This window comes from Lactuca virosa, chromosome 5 (genome assembly GCF_052849685.1).
Source record: "Lactuca virosa cultivar CGN04683 chromosome 5, Lactuca_virosa_CGN04683_v6, whole genome shotgun sequence".
Taxonomy (NCBI): domain Eukaryota; kingdom Viridiplantae; phylum Streptophyta; class Magnoliopsida; order Asterales; family Asteraceae; genus Lactuca; species Lactuca virosa.
Genome location: NC_136430.1, coordinates 204,554,658 through 204,569,586, shown reverse-complemented (window position 1 = coordinate 204,569,586; position 14,929 = coordinate 204,554,658). Strand labels below are relative to the sequence as shown.

General features: G+C 37.1%; 1 pseudogene across 5 annotated transcripts; it reads right to left on the bottom strand.

The window, feature by feature from the left end:
- Window positions 1-636: 636 nt before the first annotated feature.
- On the bottom strand, window positions 637-6,512 carry LOC145115236 (UBP1-associated protein 2B pseudogene; annotated as a pseudogene). 5 transcript variants are annotated; one of them, XR_013711482.1, is made up of 4 exons: window positions 4,866-6,512; window positions 3,373-3,486; window positions 2,148-2,220; window positions 637-914 (listed from the first exon to the last, which is right to left on the bottom strand). The product of XR_013711482.1 is annotated as a UBP1-associated protein 2B pseudogene, transcript variant X2 (transcript). The 5 variants fall into 5 exon arrangements; XR_013711484.1 differs by having other exon boundaries at window positions 2,148-2,217; XR_013711483.1 differs by having other exon boundaries at window positions 3,373-3,465.
- Between the last annotated feature and the right edge of the window lie 8,417 nt (window positions 6,513-14,929).

The window sequence follows — 14,929 nt, the reverse complement described above, 5'->3', positions numbered from 1 at the left end:
AAGTTGTACATGTATGAATAATGTTCTTTCGTGGGTTATGTTTTGAAGAGAAGCAATAATGAATCTCATAAAGTCATTAATATCAGTAGGAGATGACGTGGGATTTGCTGTAAATGAGTAAAGGGAAAATGATTCAGAAGGGTAACCAACTGTTGAGTTCGTTTTCATTTGGTCACTTTCCTTTTTTTTGTACTCTATATACCATCGAACTTGTTGTTTGTGTTCACCATAACCCTTTGACCGGCTATCACATGTCAAAAGTCGGTCAAAAGGGTTATGGTGAACGCAAACAACAAGTTCGATAGTATATTGAATACAAAAAAAAAGGTACCAAATGAATACAAACATAAAAGTTAATTACCCTCAAGGTCATTTTCCCTGCAATTTATCATTTAGAGATATCGTTTGGAGTTTATGGATTATGATATACAGTTTACCATTTATAGATTTTAGGATTTAAAAGGGACTTTCAGTTAATAATTTATGGTGTAATGTTTAGGATTTAAAAGGACAAAATCTGATTTTTTATCACAATTGTTTGATAATTTAATATTTTTCGTCATAAAAAGGTAAAAAGATTATTTTAATACCTTTCAAACTTTTAACCAATTTTAGATAAAGAATTTAAATATATAATTTCTCATCTCAGAAAAATATGTTATTACTCTTCCATTCCCACACAAGACAAGCGTTTTTGACATGACAACTACAAATTCCATACGTTCAAAATTACATCACCTAACATAATACTTACTATATTATGGATCAACCAACCTTCAACCTTTTACATAAAGAATTTAAAAGCTACTCCTACCATCTTTTTACTTGCCGGCCATCTCCTTCCCATGGCATCCCTTTTCCACCGTTGATTACCCAGCCGCTAGCCCCCTTTTTTCAGCAGCGGTGGCGTAGGCCTATCACAATAGCCACTGTTAAAATCTCCTCTCACGATGGATGGAGATAAGCTTAAAAAAATATTTTTTTTTAACTTACTACACGTCCACAACAATATAACCCAAAACAAGTGTTTGGATATATATTTTTAAAAGTGCTCAATTTTTGATAAGTTACTCCTTTCAACTTACCAAAAACTCCTTGTGACTTATAACTTCCCATAACTTTAGGAAGCCTTTTTTTGTCGTTTTACCAAACACTAAAACTTATAACATTTTGTTACCATACCGCATAACTTATCTAAACACTGTTTTTAAAAACTCTTTTTTCATATATCACTATAAGCTAATATGTTAAAAAAAACGTTTATCAACTTAAATTAGCACACACCCTCGAAGTTGTTAAGGATGGGTGTTTGAACTTTGAATAATAATATACTCGTACATGACAAAAAGGCATTATGTTTGAACGAAATCAATTAATACTAGACGTGTGGACAAAATAGATAATTACGCGATATAAAATTGCTTTGGAGTTTGTAAGGAGATGGCATCCGGTAAATGGTGGGCTCTGTTTGTTTTAGAATTTATTTTAAACGAATAATCAGGTCACACAAGTTTACAGTATTTTGGTAATTACGTTTCAAAATACCATTATTTGGGTTATTAAAGAAATTAAAAAATAAAAAATAAAATAAAAATATATCCAGACATTCATATGTTGAGAACTTGAGATATTTAAGCCAGCAGCATCAAAAATTTGGCGTCATCAATAAAAAGCTTTTAACTGAGTCACGATTTTTTAAGCCGTAAAGAAAATATATGTCGCAAATTTTAAATAAAAAAATCGAGATTTTGGCCATTACAATTTACAAGTTTTAGTTGTATAGTGTAACTACTATTATCATTATCATTAAAAAAAATACATATTCATACTCCAACCTCCAATCATCAACTACCTTTTCCTCTCCAGTCCACCATAGTCATCCCAAAAATGACTAGGGTAGTATGATTTGTAAAAAAATTATACAAGTAACGAAAATTTTTATATTTTCCTTTATGTTCAAGTAGTTTTTTATTGTAAATGTGTACAATTAAACTTTTTTATCTTTTTTTCATTTCAATATAATATATAAAGAGGATATATTTTGGTGTGGTTAATAGAGAAAAAATGGATTCGAATTCCAACAGAATGGGTAGTAATGGGAATGGAATCTTGAATTCCAAGTCCTTGAGATCATAAACTTAACATACCTCTTTTCAGTAGTCTTCAAAGTGTAAGGCTCCAAATATTAACCTTTCTTCAGCTACAGATACAGATATTCTGCTGCCAATGCCATGCACATCAAAACTCAAAAAAAATGATTTTCCAGAACCCCAATTCTCAACATTTTTTTAAGAAACCATTTGAATACTTACAGCTTATATTCATTTAAAGCAAAATCATGACAAATTTTGTAAAATAAAATTGAGAGAATAGCATTCAACTTTTAGAGTACACTGAAAATTTTTCATATAGCACTCTAATGTCGTTAAAAGATTATAACAATGAAAATCACATTGTTATAACTACATAGTTTTTTGAGTAATATGTTGTAACAGGAAAAACTGAAAGCAAGATGCTATAAGAAAAAAATTACATTGTTGCTTCTTGCATTTTACCACATGTTTCCAAAAAAAGTCAAGCAAATTGCTTTATCTGAAAAGGTTGTTGGAAATTTGTATCCTTTTTTTCTAGGTTCATAAACTCATATGTAGTTTAATCATTTTCTAACTTGTTCATTAGTTTCAAACTAGCTACATTGAAATGATATAATAGAGTGAGAAGAGAAGAAGAAAAAATCTTTATCAAAAAATGAAGATTATGGAAAGATGTGAGAAAAAGAAATAGGAAAGTTGTTAGAAAATTCAAATTTTCTGAATTTGTGGTTTAATTGCAAATAGTTAAGAAAATATTGTTATCTCCTAAAATATTTTCCAAAAAAAGTTAAAAAGCCATCATACTTGTCAGCTTCTGTTTAATTTCATAATAATTTTTTAATGTTGTTAATTTGCATATAGGAAAACATCCAAAACCAAGAATGTAGATTGAGCAAACACTTGAAATAAAATTTTGAAAGCAGATGAGAAACATTTCAACACAACCTACTTCACGGAGTTTAAAAACCAATATCCATTAAAAAAAAGGCAAAAAAAAAAAAAAAAGATGTGGTTCAAAGAATGACTTGAAATTAAAAGGATATAGAATATACAGAAATTGAATTCTACAAAGGATTGAGATAAAACAAAAATCATCTGCATTCATGAGAAAGAAAAGGGCAAGCGGATGGAGAGGTAAAAGAGGTTTACAAGTGAAATTCCAGGGTTAAAATAGTATTTTTAAGCATTTTAAACAAAGATGAATGAAGTGTGAGGTGTATGTTCAGAATCGGAATCAATAATTCCAATCCCCAAATTGGGGATTAAGCTGGGGAAATACCTGAAATCCATAAATGAGGTCTCACTCAGGTGCTTCACCTTCTTTGCCTTTGGATAAACTGATTTAATTCACCAGTTGAATTTGAAGGCCAAGCTACAGTGAGACACTTTCATTCTAAACCACAACAAGCATACAGAAAAAGTAGCCAACAAAAGTAAGCCAAATAATAACACCCCATTTGCAATCATAGTTTAAAAAAACAAAGAAAAAAAAAAGGTATACAACCATACGTGCAATTAAAACTAGTTATGAGAGTTAAAGTCAAACAATTTTTAGGAGAATAATTAATAAAAGTGAAAGAGATACTACTACATAGTTTCAAAATAGTAATTGTAACTGAAAATAGGGAAATACAGGTTTAACGATTCTGCTCTTTAAGCAAATGGTTACTTTTTTGCTACAACATAATATTAGAAAGAAAACACTTCATTTGCATGCCGGAACTTGAGAAGAATCAGCAGGAGTCCAAAACAAAAACATGATGGAATGGAATGGAATCTGCACAATAAATATTTGCATTATAAAAAAAAATCTTTATTTCAGAAAACAAGATTCCCAGCTGAAAACTCTTTGCTTTAACTGAAACTGAAAAACCATCATATTCATGACTTTATTACTTGTCCAAAAATTCATATGCAAAAAAAACATTTCTTCAAATATAATAATAGTGTTGCCAAACAAAAGTTTAGATATGCAGGTGTGAAAACCGAAAACACTACGTAGTTATGCTCTTAAATCAAATACAAGTATACACATAAACACACATACATAATCTTCATATATCATGGAAATGTCTTCTCTTTTTTCCATCAAGTGTTATAGATGATTTTAAATAATATTGGAGAAAAGAGGGCAAATTTGTAAAAAGTTAGGCCCCATTAAGTCCATCAAGTCAAAAGGAAATAGCAGCTAACTGCAAGGCATGGGACTTCAATCAAAAGTTACTGCAACAAATGACTGAAATGAGAATTCATCTTTCTTCCCACATGGAGTTACTATGAAAAGCACAAATAGAAGATGATAAAGCAAGTGTTAGTGATTAACAGCAAGTTATTTATAAGATTATCGGTAAACTAAATGCATAAGAAATAAGTCATACAGACTTGCTTGTTAATAGAAAAAAGCAGGTGACTATATGAAATTAAGTCCTACACTTGCGTTTTCAAGGACCATAAATAACTAGAAGAAGACATATCTTTTTTGCCATAAAAAACTAGATTTTTTAAGTTTCATATTTCTTTTTCGAAATTCCTCTATGAAAACCCGTCAAGACAAAAATATTATAAGACGTCAATCAATTGTGGAAAGCTAGAAGAAGACTGCTTAAAAAAACTCAAGAGAATGTAGAAATTTTTAAAAAGACATTAATGCGCAAGAAATTTTGTGTGGCATTCTCTTTTTGGAAGTGACATGTTAAATCAGTAACATTTTGTACAAACACGACAAATTTTAAGTAAACCAGATGATGAAAAGAGAGCAGTTTCTGCGCTCACCTAGTGACCATGGCCCATGTAAGGTGCACCACCTTGTGGCGGCCTGTTGCCTCCTTGACCAAGCTGTGGATTAGGGTAACCACCCTGCATCCCTGGTAGACCACCATAGCTCCCACCTGCCTGGTTTCCATATCCAGGATTGTTCATCGCAGGTGGCATCCCCTGTGGAGGTCCACCAAGTCCTAAAAGATTCCCGAGTCCAGCTCCCTGAGTCGCAAGAAGTGCAGTCAACGCCTGCCCCAAAGCAGGAGTCAATGCCGGAGGAACAGCAGGGTTGTAACCACCCACTGATGGTCCAGAAGGTGCCATCAAATGACCTTGTCCTGCACCACCACCACCGCCACCTGAGTTGTTGTACTTGCCCTTTTTTGAAGGGTAATGATGACCACCACCACCACCACCACCATACTGTTGATGCTGATGCTGGTTGTGATGTTGATGATGGTTGTGATGTTGATGTTGTTGTTGAAAGTAAGGCTTGTTTGGCTTTGGACCATCAACAGCCTTTTGGCAATTCAAATTGTGTCCTTCAAAGACCTTGTGGGGCTCTTCCAGAGCCTTTTTGGCACTTTCCACACTCTTATAGACGAAGAGAGCAAACCCTCTAGGCTTTCCAGTCTGCTTATCTAATCCTAATGGCCCATCCTCAACCTCCCCATATTTGGAAAAGAACTCTAAAAGCTTCTGAGGATCTATCTCCGCAGACACGTTGCTCACGAATATTTTCCTTTGAGTGTACTCTGACACCGGAGGTACGGTTGGTGGAGGAGCTGGGATTGGACCAGCAGAAGCCAACTGACATGAGGTCATGCGGTTACCGATCTTCTTCTGAGGTTCCCTCAAAGCTTTCTGAGCTCCGGCCCTGTGTTTGAAGAGTATAAAGGCATAACCTTTAGATTTTCCGGTGACCTTATCTACCACAGCCTTACAATCTTCGATCTCGCCATACTTGCCAAACTCGCTCGTTAGAATCTCAGCGTTTGTATCCCAACCTAGACCATGCACAAATATCTTCCTGTGGGCAGGGTCCGCATCAGCGATCTTCTGAACGCTTTCAATCAAATCAGGGTGCTTTGCAACGGCCTCCTTGAGCAGTAAGACTAATTGTTCCTTTGAGAACGGCTCAAGAAGGTTCTCTACGGGTTCGTCCTCCAAATCCTCGGTTTCTTCTCCTCCATCGCCGTTGGTTTCGACCTTGACGTCGTTTACGGTGGCTTCTTCTTCGCTTTCTTCTTCTTCGTCATCGTCCTGAGGATCTTCTTCATCCTCTTCTTCTCCTTCTTCTTCTTCTTGTTCATCTTTTACTTTATTCTCCTCCAGATTATGAGCGATTTCGTCAGCTTCTTGCTCTAGCTCCTCCTCTTTAACGACATCATTATTGGCGATAGTTTCCTGTTGCTGTTGTGGTTCAATGATCTGCTCTTGAGGCTCCTCCTTAGGTACTGGTTCTTCCACGGAAGGTTGTGAAGCACGAGACTTTCGCTTCTTGGCCATGGTGGTGGGACGATAAGAATCGGTTGAGGGTTTCTTTCTTTGGGGGTTGAGAGTTGGGTGGTGGCTAGGGTTTCAGAGGTACGAGCCTCACCCGATTGAGGGGATTAGGGTTATAAATTGATTACAGATATAAGGGCACGTGTTTCGTCACCGCATGGTGCATCTATCTCCAATCTTTTAACTTCGGTTTTAAATAAGACCAAAGTATATTCTACATATTCTTTATATTTTTAATGGTTTTCTTTTTGAAAAATAAAAAAATCGTTCTCAAAAAAAATCCCAAAGTTTTATTTTTAAAGGCAGGACTGAACACAAACAATAAAAGTACGGGCCACAACGCAGACAAACAGTAAAACTTTTTTCAAAATAATAAACTTTTTATATAGATTGATATTTTAGTTACAAATTTATACGTATATCTTGTTTATATAATTTTAACTCCTAATCCAAATCAACACATTTATACTTGCGGGGAGGTGGTAAATCCCAAACCACATGCTGAGGCTACGGGTTGAACCAGGAGAAGCATTCACCTAAGGATGGATAAAACACATCCTCACTGCAGGATACCACGTCCAACCTGTCAGGTTCCCTATGACTATGAAGTAAGGTATAGGTTGTTTGACTGCGAATCTTCTTGCTATAAATACCCTGAGTATAGTTCAAAAGGGTGATCTAGGATTTGCTATTACCTATCAAGCTCGAACAGTGGTGAACTACCCAGCTGTCTAATATAAATATACACAGACCTTATTAAGCTTTTATTGAGAACTAATTAAACGAAACACAAGCAATCAACAAACAATTCACAACACTTGATACTTTAGAAAAAAAAATGATAATAGTGATAATCAAAAAACATCAATGTTGCAGGAGGATATGACATCATATTCATACAAGCAACCTTCAAATATAAATTAAAAAACAAATAAAAACCAAAAGTAATCAATAAGGAGAACCCAACAAAAACAATTAATCACCGAGATGTACTTCACTTAAAATTCAAAAGGCGTTACCTCGTCTTCTTCATAACTCATAAAGACAACAGTAAAACACAAGCAAACCAGAGATGGTTGGAGTCTTGGGAGACAAACTTTAACAATAGAGGAGATGTGGTGTATTGGTGTGCTAAAATCCTTTAACAATGTCCGCGGACATCTATTTGATTTATTCCTTTAATTTTCTCCAAGTCAAAGATAACATTCTTTCGGTTAAACTTTTGTTATCTTGTACGTATATCATCGGATCTTATTAGTGTTTATCCTTAACTAATAAGATAATTTATAAAAATTATAGTATTATTAGGCTGAAAAAACGAAGGGGCCATGGCCCCTCTAGGCCCCTTAAGCCTTCCGCCACTGGTTAAAGGGTTATTTGATAGTTCTTAATTGAGTTATAATTAATCGGGTTAGAAGTTGATTAAATTAACGTCTAGTTTTCGTGTTTAACAAAAGATAAAAAAATAGAGAAGAAAGTCAGGAAAGTAAAGAAGAAAAGGAAAGGAAAACAAAATTTTCTTTTGTGTTCCCGAGTTTGAGAGAAATTGAAGGAAAATTAATCATTTTGTTTTTTCTTTCCAAATCGGAATGAAAATTAGGAGGGAAAATGATCATTTCATTTCCCTCCATTTCCTTCTTTTAATGAAACTTGAGAACATCAATTTCTTTTATTTTCTTTTCATTTCCATCAATTTTCTTTCTTTTCTTTCGTTAAGTTAAACTCGTAAACGAGGTGTAAAAGTTTTAACTGAGTTAACTTCTTACTGAAACTTATCGTTTAATTTTACATCTAACTGACTATACAAAATAATTATATTACCTGCAAGCAACATTTTTTATATAATAATTTAGATAATTAATTGATCTAAAAAGATAATAAATAATTAATATATATATATATATATATATATATATATATATATATGAAAACCAAAAACTTTACATTCAATTCCTTTATATTGATTTTTCATGTCATTGTTTTTAGTCATATTTCATTGATCAAATGTTACAAATTAATAATTATGGATTGTTTAATTTATTTGTTACATAATTCTTTTAAGCATTTTGTTGACAATCAAATTCAAATTAAAAGTCCAACTTTTTAGTTAAAGAAACAGAACCAAAGAAATAAATACAATATGCAATTAACACAAGTACTAATAACACCAATTTTGTTTAATCTTTGTATAATCCACCTTCATAATCTTTACCCATATCACATTTTTTTATATTACTTATACTTGAAATCCACTCTACTTTATACCAACTTGGAGGATCCATCACCAATCAAACATCATTCTTCTCAAAATCACCAAACTACATAAAAAAACATTGATTACATTATATTTGTCAACTATTTTTTTTTTAAATTTGGATGAATGAGCAAAAAGATTGTACACATTCTCATTGAAATGAGGGCAATAATGATATTTATGCCAAAGGCAACCCATTGATGGACAAAGAAAGCACACTCCAACCATGAATGGTGCCATGCAACCAACAACATCAACCATACTTAGCTTTGATCTATAAAATATTATTAGAGAAAAACGCCACAATAGATCCAATTTACATGGATGCTTAAGTGTAAATGATTAAGGGATTGTTTCATTTTTACTTAACGAATCACTCCATTCCATGGAGCAAAATAAACATTTATATAAAATGAATTTCATTCCTTCTTAAATTTTATGATACCAAACACTACCTTATCTTAAAGCATTTGATTCGGTAAAATGAGAGAAATGTAGAGATACCTGATAAATTTGGCATGCTGACATTTGTGAATGTGTAACATCATGTTTCGAATTGTTCCTATTTTGATTTTGTAATCAAAGGGCTAAGTATTATCAGGCTTCAGAACCTCGAGGAGTTGGGTTTTGGACCCAGTAGGAGTTAGATAATGTATCTTGGTTGCTCGGGTATTCAGTTGGAGTTTTGGACTATAGGGTATGAATTTATTCTTGTTATTTTAAAGTATTGCAAGGAACTCGACGAGTTGGGAGGCTCCAACTCGTCGAGTAGAAGGCTTTCCAGCCGCGTAGATTGGAGGACCTACTCGACAAGTTGGGGAGCCTCAACTCGACGAGTTGGCGCTGGAAATGAAAACCCTAATCTCTCGGGCATTGTACCCTATTTAAAGGACTTAACTTTTGTCACACCCCCAAACCGGAACGGCGGAATCGTTCGGGTGTGGATGATGTCATGTTTAGTATCACAACCATTGTATAATAGCAATCATAGTAACACAACCCTTACAGTGAATACATATATGAAAAAGGTTTACATCTGTTTAAAATGTGTTTGAATACATCAAAAACGAAAGTGAAATATTAAGACAAGACTCTTGTTGCTCCAGCTTCTAAAAAATCCAGGAGGTGTCTGTCTACTGATTTCCTGAGAATACAAACAGTTTTGAAAGAATATCAACATAAAGTTGGTGAGTTCATAAACGATGTTTTGTAATGAAAACTTGACTTGTAAAAAAAGGTTCGCATGCTTCCAAGAAAATCCAATATTTTCTTTAGTGAAAGTGTGATGTTATCAGTTCTGTCGTTACTGAAATCTGTTGTAGCATGTGAGAAATACTAGTTTGTATGTCTAGTTAATGCCAATCATAGTCAGTATGTATTTTGTATGAAAATCATTGTATAATAGGTTCCGTTTGAAAACCCTGGCTATCACCAGTATGTGTAGTATGTTCTGTTACTTAAAATAAAACCATGAAAGGAAATCCCTCGAATCCTCCAGTTGTAGTGTGTAGTAGTTCTATTAGTGAAAATAAAACTATTGAAGAATGAAAACCCGTAACAAAGGTCAGTTTATACTTATTGTGAGTCGTATAACCATGCTTGATATGACCTAGAGACCTTTACAACGTACTTCAGGCGTTGGTTAAGTGACATTTGTCACCTCAGGCATGCCTGCATAACTGTAGCTAGCAGTTCAGGTGTGGGATTGTCAATCCCGAATAGATCTATTCACAAATCTCACGCTCTCCCTCTAGGAGACTCTGGTTATACTATGATAGGATTTAATCATGTACACCTATGGGTACAGTTTTGAAGTAGGGCCTCACAATGTTGTACAATCTAGTTCACATGTAATTCTGTAGTGATCTACTGTAGTGAAATCCGTCTGTAAACTGTATATAGTGATAATTATACTTAAATAATTATGAAATGTCATGTCTTTGTAGTAATGTATACTATAAACTAAATCTGTCATAGTTTATATGCTTAGCAGTGAATAACTCTGAGTTCGTGAAAACTATGTTTTGAAAACCCCAAACTATACCTATTATAGTTTGCATGTTTAGTGTAGTTGATGTGAGTATTGAATCTGAAAAACTATGCAATATTGGTTGTAAGTTGAAAACGTCCCTTATGCTCGACATAGTACAAAAGGGATAAAATATCTAAATGAAAACCGTTTGTCTGTATCAATTGCATGAGTTTTATACTTGTTAAAAGTCATTTTGTATTAGTTCACAAAAGCATTTATGTTTGGCTTGCATCCCCCCCCCCTTGAAAACGTTTTAAAACCAATAAAAGCGTAGGGGTATGAACTCACCTTGAGTGGGTGGTTTGTACTAGAGAGCGACATGAGATGCCGAGTGTCAAGTGAAGCCTCGAACACAATTTGATCCTATTTAACATGTAATAACACATATAGGAGCCAAATTAGGGTATTTCACTACTAGACATGATAAGAAACCACTCTAGGGACTTGGAAACACTTAAACTAAGTGTTAGAACCATATGGGGTTGAGTGAGGGAGGTGTACGGCCACCCTAAGGGTGTGTATGGCCATGGGTGTGTGGCCCATGAGTGTACGGCCGTACACTCATGATGAGATGTGCCTTTGAGGTGATTCCAAGGTTCATACTAGCATCCATGAAGTGTTCTAGGTCCATGCTTAATTGTAGTGCAAGTTTGAGGCCAATAAAGATCATCAAAGTGGGTTTGCGGCCCCAGGGTGTGTGTGCGGCTGTACATAGGGGTGTGCGGCCGTACACTCTTCATGTTCATGCCCAAAATGTCGACTTTAAGGTGGAACAAGGCTCGGGTCATGTCCAACTAGAAGATAAGGGTCAAACTCTCACTTTGGAGGGCCTTTAAGGAGTGTACGGCCAACCTTATGAAGGTGTGCGGCCGTACTCTCTCCAAGACATGAAAACATGTTGGACATGATGAATCAAGTCTTGAATCAAGGGATCCTTCAAGTACAACAAGCTAAAGGATGGATTACTCACGTTGTTGAAGCCTTGAAGAGTTCACGGTTGAGTAAGCTTAAGAGAAAGGAGTAGTGTGCGGCCAAGAGAAGAAAGGAATAAAGGAAAAGGGGGTCTACCCATATATATATAGGGGTGGGTGTGCAGCCATGAGGGGGTGTACGGACGTACACCCATGTGTACGGCCTTACACTCCTCCTAAGGGAGTATATGGCCCAAATTTGCTACTATACGACTTGCTGACTCATTCCTAATCTCAACCTTGGTTGTACTCAAGCTTAGAACACTTAAACGAACCCTTAAACAGTGTTAAAAGACAACATAAACAATTAAACATTGATTGAATTGAATAATTGTACAAGATAGAAATTCCGGGTTGTCACATCATCCCCCTGTTAGAGGGAATTTCGTCCTGAAATTCAAGAATCGAACACAAATCATGAACTTAGAAAGAGATGAGGGTACTTCTGTTTCATTGAATCCTCGCGCTCCCAAGTGAATTCAGGTCCCCGCTTGGCATTCCAGCGAACCTTCACTATCGGGATGTGACTCTGTTTCGTTCGTTTGACTTCTCGGTCCATGATTTCAACAGGTTCTTCCACGAAGTGTAAGCTCTTGTCTAGTTCGATTTCCTCGAGAGGAATCGCGAGTGTCTCATCAGACAGACACTTCTTTAAGTTCGACACGTGGAAGACATGATGTACGTTGCTAAGTTCTTGGGGTAACTGGAGTTTGTACGCTACGGGACCGATCCGAGCGAGGATCTCGAACGGCCCAATGTATCTTGGATTTAGCTTTCCACGCTTTCCGAAGCATATCATGCCCTTCCAGGGTGAGACCTTCAAAAGAACACGGTCACCAACCTGGAACTCCAAGGGTTTTCGTCTCTCATCGGCGTAGCTCTTTTGTCTATCTCTTGATGCTTTTAGTCGTTCCCAGATTTGTACGATCTTTTTAGTCGTCTCTCGAATGATTTCAGGACCCGTGAGAGTGTTGTCGGGACCTTGACCCTTGACCAGCTGCGTCTCACCCACCTCAGCCCAGCACAAAGGGGATCTGCACTTACGGCCATAGAGGGCTTCAAACGGCGCAGCCTTGATGCTGGTATGGTAGCTGTTGTTGTAGGAAAATTCGACCAAGGGAAGATGAGTGTCCCATGATGTGCCGAAGTCGATGACGCAGGCTCTCAACATATCTTCCAATGTCTGAATTGTTCTCTCACTCTGTCCATATGTCTGTGGATGATAAGTCGTGCTCATATCCAACTTAGTTCCAAGAGCCTTCTGTAGTGATTGCCAGAATCTCGAGGTAAACCTGCTATCTCGGTCGGAGATAATGGATATAGGTACCCCATGAAGGCGAACTATTTCTCGAATGTAGATCTGTGTGAGTCTCTCCATCTTGAAGTTTTCTTTGATCGGCAGGAAGTGGGTGGACTTAGTCAACCGATCGACAATTACCCAGATGGCGTCGTGCCCACTCGGGGATCTGGGTAACTTAGTGATAAAATCCATTGTAATCCTTTCCCACTTCCACTTAGGTATTTCTGGTTGTTGAAGTAAACCTAAGGGCTTTTGATATTCTACCTTCACCTTGGCGCAAGTCAAGCACTTGCCCACGAAGGTACCAATTTCTGCTTTCATGTTCGGCCACCAATAGAGTTGTTTGAGATCCAGATACATCTTATCTGAACCTGGGTGAACGGAGTATCTAGTTTTGTGAGCCACATTCATGACAACCTCCTTGTACCTGCCGTATTTTGGGGTCCAGATCCGGTTCATGAAATAGTAAACTCCGTCTCCCTTAACCTCTAAGTTCTTTTCCATTCCCTGCAACGCTTCATCTGCCATGTTATCTTGTTTCAAGGCTTCCAGCTGAGCCCCTCTGATTTGTGCAGATAATTGGGAATGGATGGTCATTGTCAAAGCCTTCACTCTACGACATGAATACTCCTTTCGGCTGAGAGCATCTGCTACCACATTGGCCTTGCCGGGATGATAGCGTATTTCGCACTCGTAGTCACTGAGTAACTCTACCCATCGCCGCTGCCTCATGTTTAACTCTTTCTGATCAAAGATATGTTGTAAGCTCTTATGGTCGGTGAAGATAGTGCACTTGGTTCCGTAGAGATAATGTATCCAGATCTTTAACGCAAAGACCACTACTCCCAACTCTAGATCGTGAGTTGTGTAATTGACTTCATGTGTTTTCAACTGCCTCGAGCCATAGGCGATAACCTTTCCTCGCTTCATGAGCACACAGCCTAGGCCCTGATTGGATGCATCACAGTAGACAACGAAGTCTTCCGTCCCTTCAGGCAGGGACAAGATAGGTGCGCTGCATAGGGCCCGCTTCAATGTTTGAAACGCAGTGTATTGCTTGTCTCCCCAACTAAAGGTTACACCTTTCTGTTTCAGGGTAGTTAAAGGCTTAGCGATTCTGTTGAAGTTCTGGATAAACCTGCGATAGTAGCCCGCGAGACCCAAGAATTGCCAGATTTCTGTGGGTGTCTTTGGTGCTGACCAATTCTCAATCGCTTTGATTTTGGAAGGGTCCATGTGTATGCCTTCCTCACTAACCACGTGACCAAGGAAAGTTACCTTCCTGATCCAGAACTCACACTTTGAAAATTCCGCATATAGTTTCTCCGCCCTTAATGTTTCCAGCACCTGCCTCAAGTGCTATTTATGATCATTCTCGCTCCGAGAATAGACAAGTATATCATCAATGAACATGATCACTAACTTGTCTAGGAAAGGGCGGCACACCCGATTCATCAGATCCATGAATATCGTCGATGCGTTGGTTAAACCAAAGGGCATTAGTACAAACTCGTAGTGTCCATAGCGAGTTCGGAATGCTGTATTGGGCACATCATTCTCGTGAACTCGCAACTGATGGTACCCTGATCTTAGATCTATCTTCGAAAAGTAACTGGCTCCCTGAAGTTGGTCGAAGAGGTCGTCGATTCGGGGTAAGGTATAACGGTTCTTGATGGTCAGCTTGTTCAGTTCTCGGTAGTCAATGCACATCCGAAAGGATCCATCTTTCTTTTTCACGAATAAGATCGGAACTCCCCAGAGTGAGGAACTCGGCCTTAGGAATCCTTTGCTGATCAGCTCATTGAGCTGGTTGGATAACTGTTGCATTTTCGCCGGCGCTAAACGATATGGAGATTTAGCTACAGGAGTAGCTCCAGGGATTAAGTCGATACGAAACTCGACTTGACGCTCGGGAGGAATTCCTGGAAGATCTTCGGGGAAGACATCAAGAAAGTTGCAAACTTCGGGGATGCTCTCGAGGTCTTTAACTTTTTGCGTCTCATCGACACACATGAG